The sequence below is a fragment of the Petaurus breviceps genome, unplaced genomic scaffold (assembly GCF_028583685.1).
Source record: "Petaurus breviceps papuanus isolate PSGF00001 unplaced genomic scaffold, PetGlider_PUasm1.0 125, whole genome shotgun sequence".
NCBI lineage: Eukaryota > Metazoa > Chordata > Mammalia > Diprotodontia > Petauridae > Petaurus > Petaurus breviceps.
The window spans coordinates 710,503-719,206 of NW_027185653.1; the positions used below are offsets into that span (position 1 = coordinate 710,503).

Genomic DNA, 8,704 nt, shown 5'->3' on the forward strand with positions numbered 1-8,704 from the left:
ATACCCAGGATGGCTGCTAGTACAATTTCTTTGATCTGCTTTTCTAAAGGAAAGCAACTCAAAAAGGGGTTAACAATCTTACTTTAATAAAACATATCATTTATCTAGTTCAGAGGGGAAAGTCAGCACCCTGAACTTCAGAGAAAACAAGCAGACAAAAAATACAGAGGAAACAACACAATTCAGCAGACCAACAGACAGGGCTTCTGTCTGTCCATTACATGCATACCTAGTTAGTTAACAGAGAGAGAAGCACCAACATCTCAGTCTTCGAAGCCAGGGGACTCAACAGCTGCCCAGAGTCTCATCTGGCCAAATCACACAAGTCTTCCCATGAGGGAGCCCCAAAGCAAAACCTCACATCAGGGTATATATAGCCTTCTTCAGGGTCAGAGGACATCACAACCCTCATAACCCACTGCCCAATCACAAAATGACAAGGTATGGGCATTCCTGAAAAACAAGCCTTCCCCCACAGTCTCTATGTGACCACATTCAGCCTTTTAGGGGGTAGAACATATTTTCAAGTCAGGGAAGGTACTCTAATTCATTTAAGCCTATCAAGGGGCAGGGAAGATCTTAAAATTCCCATTACCATTACACTGTGCTGCTCTCAGCAATGCAAAGCTATAAGACAACTCCAAAAGACCCATGATGGAAAGACCCACATCCAGAGAAAAAATTGTGGAGTCTGAATGCAGAGAGAAGCAGACTACCTGCTCTCTCTTTTTTGTCTTATTTCTTCTTTCTTGTTGTTCATTCCATTGGTTATAATCCTTTACAGTTGACTAATATTTGATGGGACTAATGTTTACTGTGTTGTGGAACCTATATCAGATTTGATGCCACCATGGGGGGGTGGGGGGAGGACAGGGAGGAGACAAAAATTTGGAACTCAAAAGCTTGAGGAAAAGAATGCTGCAAACTAAAAATCAATTAATTAATTATTTTTTAAAGAAAGAATTCAGGTTTTCAGACTCTACAGGAAATGTTCTTTTGAAATACACAAATCGCAATGTCACAAGACAATGAAATCATGAGCAAAGATGTCCTGGTCAACTCCTCTGCAGAGTAGATACCTCTAAAATGTATATGACATAAGGTATCTAGTATAAAGGCCAAGAGAGAGCACTGGTGTTTGTTGATCCATATATTAAATGTTCATAAAGCTTTTTTCTTTTCTTTTTAAAATAAAAATATAAAAGCTCTTAATATTTTCCTTCTGTGTCCCAATGGATCATTCTGCACACTACTAGGGTGGATATGCACTCTATTCTGGAGACCATGGATCCAGATATTGATCACTATGTACCTTCATGCCTTAGCCAAATAGGATTTATGGACAGTGACCAAGGCCCAGAATATAGTAGGAAGAAGTGATGAAGCAGGATCTTGTCAAACTGTACAGGGACTTTCTATCTTACCAGACTGATCACTGATCCAAAAGCCCAATCTCTTTAAAGTCAATATTTTCCTAGTAATGTCCTATGGCTAAAAATAATGGAAAACCAAAATCTTGGAAGAATTGAAATTATAAGCAATCACAATAAAAATGGAAGTTGGCATGGTGGATGTAGTTAGCCTGCTGTGGGCTATCAAAGACTTGATACAAGCATACAAGAAGAAGGAATATATTACTGAGGAAATTCATGACCAGAAAAGCATGTACAATCATGGAATAAAAATAAGAATAATATTAAAAATGGGTTTCTTTAAGTGCTACACGAACACCGAGACATATAATACATTAGTAGAACGAGAGGAAGGTTTTCAGTTCATTGAAAATATTGTCTGTAGAGCAGGGATTCTTAATCTTTTTTGTACTCATGGATCTCTTCTCCAAACAATGTTCATATGCCCTAAAACAAAACACACAGGATTACAAAGGGACACAATTACACTGAAATACGGTTATCAAAGCATTTTGAAAAACGAGGTCATAGATTCCAAATTAAAAACCTGTGCTATAAAGTATTCATGGAAAGTCACTCACAAGAATGGCATGAAACTAAAAAAAAAAATGAAGAGTAGAGAGGCTTTTATCTCAATTGTTGGAGGAAGTACCTAAACTGATGAAACCATAATTCATCAAAACAGACCATGTGTCAGGTGTAAAGAAAACTGAAGAATATAATATTAGTGCTCCAGAGTGGTGCTTTCACCCTTTTCCTTTTGTGTGCCCTGCAGATCATTTCATACCCTACATGTCCCTTCTGCCAAGCACCTAAATAAGAACATGCTGCTTCTATTATCTCTTGGAATCTTCTAAAAAACTGGAAAAGAGACTAATAAGTTGGTAAAACAGTCTGGTTTACCCAATCCCCTTAACAACCATTGTAATTCTATTGCCACCTAACAATTATTTGGAGACTCTTAAGGTATTCTCCTATAGCATCACCTCAAACCATCTTATGAAATGATGTAGATGTATATGTTAAGGAACTATCTGCTCTGATCTCTATTTTCCATATTCTTTCATCTGGCAGAAAAATAGCCTTGACCAGAACACAACTGCTGACATTCAAAAAAAATCCTCTTAGAAAAGTGCCAGAGTTTCTTTTGGAATAAAAAATATGACTTGAGATAAGAGAATAATATAATTGAGAATATTAGTGGGAAGAAACTATGAGGAATTCTAGGCTCATATCTACATGTCTGAGATTCACATGAAGTTCTTTAGAAGAAAGTTGCTATATAGAAATAAAATCTAGTTTGGTTTTTATAACTTAAAAACAAGAGATGCCTGTTTATATTTATTCATTGACAATCTAATATAGAAGAAACAAGTTTATTTTATTTATAAAATTTATTCATCTTTATTTGATAAATTTATCCAAAAGGGAAGAAACAGAAGTCACTAAGAGAAAGCCTTTTAAGCTACCTGTCCTTGCAGAATCTTTCTAATTTGTGACTCAATTAAACTAAGTGAAATTTAGGCTGAATGTTCAAGGTATGAACATATAATGGCATTACAGGATCCTTAAAGTCCTTTCCAGCTCTAGCATTTCATTATTTTATTAAGTCAGGCAATTCTTGCTTATCCAGAGCCAATGAAATTATCTCATTGATTACCCAGATGCATAGTTTCTTTTATTTATTGATGTCTGCCTTTTTGCCATTTCATTGTCTCTGACACTTTCTCTAGGAAGATGGTACAAGAGACAAAGAGCTAGTCCATCTTGTTCCTTTTTTTCAGCAACTCTGGTCAAACTGTTCAGTTGAGAAGGTTCCAGAGTTCTCTGTGTTTCAATCACGCCTATTTCATCTGATGTGATTCTACCCTGATGTGACTGAAGGTGAGTGAAGAAGGTGAAGTGCATATTCTAGAAGGTCCCACTAAATTTGAAAGGCTTTGAATAGGAAGGAATCAGTGAATAGCTTATACATCTGTCATCTAAAAGTAAGTTCACCATATGGTTTTTAACCATGGAATACTACAATCTCAGAAGAATAAAAAATTATAAATAATCCAATGAACAATGGACCAATGTTTAGTGGCATATTTAGATTGTGGAATAACATCAGTTATGACTTATGCACAAAAAAGTTAACACAAAAAACATGATAATGGCCAAAACATGACTACAAAACCATGTGGGCTGTTTATGTAGTGAATGGAAGCTTGATGGAAGCTTCAAATGTAAGCTCAAGAATGACAACTGTTTCATTTTTTGTGGCTGTAGTACCAATGATTTTTATAAATAGCATGCTGTGGCAGTCAGAGATGTGGTCTAGGAATCAGAAAGATCTGGGTTCAAATTCTATGTCTGACTCTTATTGGCTGTGTGACCTTCAGCAAGTCACCTAACCTCTGTGTACTTCTGGTGACTCCCTAGACTCTAAGTTGCACGGAAATTGCTGATCTGCATTGGTAGAGGAATTAAAATTCCCTATGTCAATGAAATCACAAGTCTAGTTCTATCTCATTCCCAACCCTAGCCCTAGAATGGTATCTCAATAAGTGATTCTCAAATTGAACTCAGGGACAATTACAAGTGGACAGCCCGAGTGGGACATTGATGCTTCCAATATACAATAGTATCAAGAAAGTCCTCAGCATGTTAGGCAGAGGAAAAATCATAAGATGGGGAGTCTGAGAGCCTGGGTTCAAATTCTGGCTCTGCTATCTACACCCTTTATGACTTGGGTAGCAGTAACAATAAGATAGTGGGGAAAATAAGACTCATCTTCCTGAATTCAAATTTAGCCTCAGATACTTTATGGCTATGCAACTCTGAGCAAGTCACTTAACACCATTTGCCTCAGTTTCCTCACCTGTAAAAATGATTTGGAAAAGGAAAATACTCTAGTATCTTTGCCAAGAAAACCAAAAAAAGGGTCACCAATAGTTGGATACATCTGAACAATAATAATAGAATCCTGTGACTTCACTGGCTTAGGGAGCTCCCAGTGAGAAACTTCTTTTGCTGCAACAGGTCATCATTTTCTCTAAAAGTTAGAGTCTTAAAGAGTTGGACACATCTGAGAAAAGTTACGTGATTTTCCCAGGATAACACAGCTAGTATGTGTCAGAGGTAGGACATGAACCCTGGTTTTGCTGGCACTGAGGCTGACTTTCTATCTACTGCCTTTCAAGTCATAGTAATAACAATGGAAATAATAAGAATAAGAGATGACATTGATGTGGCTTTGTAAAATTCACAAAACACTTTACATATATTTTCTCAGTTGAGTCTTACAACAACCCTATAAGGTAAATACTATAGTTAGGTAGAATAGTGGGTAGACCATAAGCCTTGGAGTCAGGAAGACCTGAATTCAAATCTTGCATCAGATATATATTAGCTATGTGATGCTAGCAAAGTTACTTTCCTTCTGTATCTCAGTTTCCTCATTAGAAATGGGGATAATAGTAATACCTACCTTGACAAGGATATTGTAAAGATCAAATCAGCTACATTAATAAAGCGTTTACAAACCTTAAAGCTCTCTGTAAATCCTAGGCATTACGCTAGTTATCATTTTAGAGATGTGGAAATGAAGAACGAAGGAAGTCAGACTACTACCTATGGTCACACAGCCAGCATTGGTAGGAAAGGAGAAAATTCAACTCAAAACTTCCAGAAGACAAATCCAACAGTTTTCTGATAATTCTATGTCGCTTCTTCTTAACCACTCCACTAAGACACTGAAGCTATCTAACCTCTCTTTGCTTCAGTTTTCATGTCTGTAAAATGAAAACATTTGATTAGAAGGTCCTTAAAGTCCCAGTCCCCTCAAGTTCTAAATGTATTATTCTATAAAGAACACTTGCATGACAATTAACCTGTCCAACAACAATGAAAAAAGTGTGAGGGAAGTATTAAAGTATGCGCATCATTTATGCATTTAATAAAATCATTAGAATATTAAACAGAATAGGGTCAATGACAAAGATGTACAGCACTCAACTGGAGACTTTCCTTCTGATTAACACCAATCTATTAATCTCTTGAGTATATGTAGTTAATAAGCTTTAAATTCAGTTGAGTCTCTTTGTGTATATAATGCCAGTCACAGGATCAATGTATTTTTTAAAATTAGATTTTCCTTTTAAGGCATGAAGATTAAGGGAATAAACTGAAGTTTTAAAAAAGAATATTAGCTACTATATTAAATACTATACAAAACATCAGGAGATATGATTTTAACTGTATTCTAATGTTGGGCTGGTTTACTAGGATAATCTTGTACCTTTGGCTCTATGCTTAAAGCCTAAGCTTCATTTATGCTATTTCATGCTATCAAAGCTATAATATATTTTTCTGATAGGAGGATTTTTGCTCCTATTTAAACCAAAGTAAATCAATGAGGAATATACATCTTATAAAAAATCTCTCAGGGCGGCCAGGTAGCATAGTGAGTAAAAGCACCAGTCCCAGAGTCGGGATGACCTGGGATAGAATTCGGGCTCAGACACTTAGCACCACACCCAGAAATAACTGGCTGTATATCCTTGAACAAGTTACTTAACCCCAATTGCTTTAAAAAAAAAACTCTCAAAAGATACTCTCAAATTATTATGTGGCTTTCTGAATTGATCAAAAAATACATTTTTCAGTAGCTGTCACTAGTGAATTCCACAGGTAATATAACTTTGGGGAAGTTGTCATGGAGACCTAGAGGTACCATAACTTATAAACACCAAGATGGTTTCACACAATTACTGAATGGAGCCTATGATCTCATTTTATAGGGAATTCCCAATTAGGAAACACCATCTACTAACATCAATCTAACTAACTAAACTAACTAAAATCAGTACCTGCTCTTCAAATTATGGTGTTAGAGAGTGGCCTGGGAGAGGCAGAGCCAACATGGGAGAATAAAGGCAGGGATTCACTTGAGCTCTGCCCCAAAACCCTCCAAATATCTTTAAAAAATGACTCTAAATAAATTCTAGAGCAGTAGAACCCACAAAAAATTGAGTGAAATCTATTGCCGGCCTAAGACAACTTGGAAAGTTTGCGGGAAAGGTCTGTTGCACCAGAATGAGAGAGGAACTCAATCCAGTGCAGGCCTCACAAATACAGACTGGGCCCCAGAAAACCTAGCACAGGCCTTGGGGTGACTGAATCGGTGGCAGTGGTGGAAGTTTCAGGACTGTCAGCATACAGCAGACACCAAAGACAACGTAGAAGGTCAGCAGGAAAGGTCTGTTTCACAGCCAGTGCAAGCTATGACAGCACAACCCCAGCCCCGGTAAACAAGAAGCAGGTCTTGGAAATGACTTGAATCAGCAGTGCCGCAGCAGCTGCAGCTGCTTCTGGAGCTCTCAGCCCATACACAGTAAGGGGGTCAAACAGTTTATCAGGATGAGATTACAGGGGTCTTTATGCTAGCATTGAGGCAAGACTGTTGCACTGCCCACACTCGGATTCAGTAGCATTCCTGGGTGGCAGTCCCAGGGCGATGAGTGGCACTAGCACAACAGAGCTTGTGGCCACAGTGGAGAGGTGCCTCCTCACCATTCCAGGGCAGAAAAGAGTGCTTGTGGTCACCCACAGACCACAGCACAGGCCAGGAGACGAGTAAACACCTCTCCTTAGATTATACCACCTTGGAAGAAGTGAAAAGTTATAGGTCCCCAGAGGTATTTCTGAAAATAGCCACATAAAACCCCTGAAGCTTGGGACAGTGTGCTTCCAACATAGAAGTAGAGGCCTACTTTAACAAAGAGTTAAAAAGTCAAGTATTAGGCTGGGGAAATGAGCAAACAATGGAAATAAACTCTGACTATAGAAAATTGCTATGGTGACAAGGAAGATCAAAACATACAACTAGAAGAAGACAATAAAGTCAAACCTTCAGCATCAAACATCCTCCAAGAAAAATATGAATTGGTCTGAGGCCATAGAAGAGCTCAAAAAGGATTTTGAAAGTCAAGTAAGAGAGACAGAGGAAGAAATGGGAATAAAAATGAGAGTAATGCAAGAAAACCATGAAAAATGAGTCAACAGCTTGATAAATGAGACACAAAAACCCCCTGAAAAAAATAACAACTTATAAAACAAACTAGGCCAGATGATAAAAGAGGCACAAAAAAATCAAAGAGGAGAAGAATACCTTAAAAAACAGAATTGGCCAAATGAAAAGGAAGGAACAAAGGCTCACCAAAGAAAGTAATTTCTTCAAAATCAGAATGGAGCAAATTGAAGCTAAGGACTTTACGAGAAATCAGGAAACAAACAAAAACCAAAAGAATGACAAATTCACTGGAAAAACAATTGACCTGGATAACAGATCCAGGAGAGATAATTTTAAAATTACTGAATGACCTGAAAGTCATGATCAGAAAAGGAACCTAGATATCATCTTTCAACAAATTGTCAATGAAAACTGCCCCAATATTCTAGAACCAGAGGGTAAAATAGAAATTGAAAGAATCTGCTGATCACCTCTTGAAAGAGATACAAAAATGAAAACTGCCATGAATATTATAGCCAAATTCCAAAGTTCCTAGATCAAGGAGAAAATATTGGAAGCAGTCAGAAAGAATCAATTCAAGTATGGTGGAGGCGCAGTCAGGATAACAGAAGATTTAGCAGTTTCTATATTGAAGGATTGGAGGGCTTGGAATATGATATTCAGGAGGGCAAAGGAGATAGGATTACAACCAAGAATCACCTACACAGCAAAACTGAATATATTCCAGTAGGGGGTAAAAAGAGACATCCAATGAAATAGACACTTTCCAGCATTCTTGATGAAAGGACCAAAACTGAATAGAAAATTTGACTTTCAAATACAAGACTCAAGAGAAGCATAAAAAGGTAAACAGGAAAGGGAAATCATAAGGAGTTTAATAATTTTAAGCTGTTTATATTCCAACACGGGAAGATGATATTTGTAATTCATAAGGCCTTTCTCATTATTAGGGTCATTAGAAGGAGTATACACAGACAGAGGGTACAGGTATGAGTTGAATGTGAAAGGATGACATAAAAAAATTAAGGAATGAGAAAGGAAGGTACTGGGAGAAAGAGAAATGGAGAGGTAGAATGGGGTAAATTATCTCACATAAAAGAGGCAAGAAAAAGTTTTTACAGTGGAAGGGAATGGAGGAGGTAAAGAGGGGTGAGTGAACCTTACTCTCAATCAAAATAGCTCAAAGAGGGAATAACATACAAACTCAATTGGGTAAATAAATCTGTCTTACCCTATAGGAAAGTTAGGAGGGGAAGGGGATAAGAGAAGGTGGGGG

The 8,704-nt window shown here is 37.4% G+C and overlaps 1 long non-coding RNA gene across 1 annotated transcript in view; it reads right to left on the reverse strand.

Annotated features, from left to right (window-relative positions):
• Positions 1–1,116: 1,116 nt before the first annotated feature.
• Positions 1,117–8,704, reverse strand: part of LOC138163141 (uncharacterized) — a 60,519-nt gene continuing 52,931 nt past the window's right edge. Inside the window, exon 3 of the long non-coding RNA XR_011168806.1 lies at positions 1,117–1,859. This is a non-coding gene — a long non-coding RNA (uncharacterized lncRNA). The remainder of the gene's footprint in view (positions 1,860–8,704) is intronic.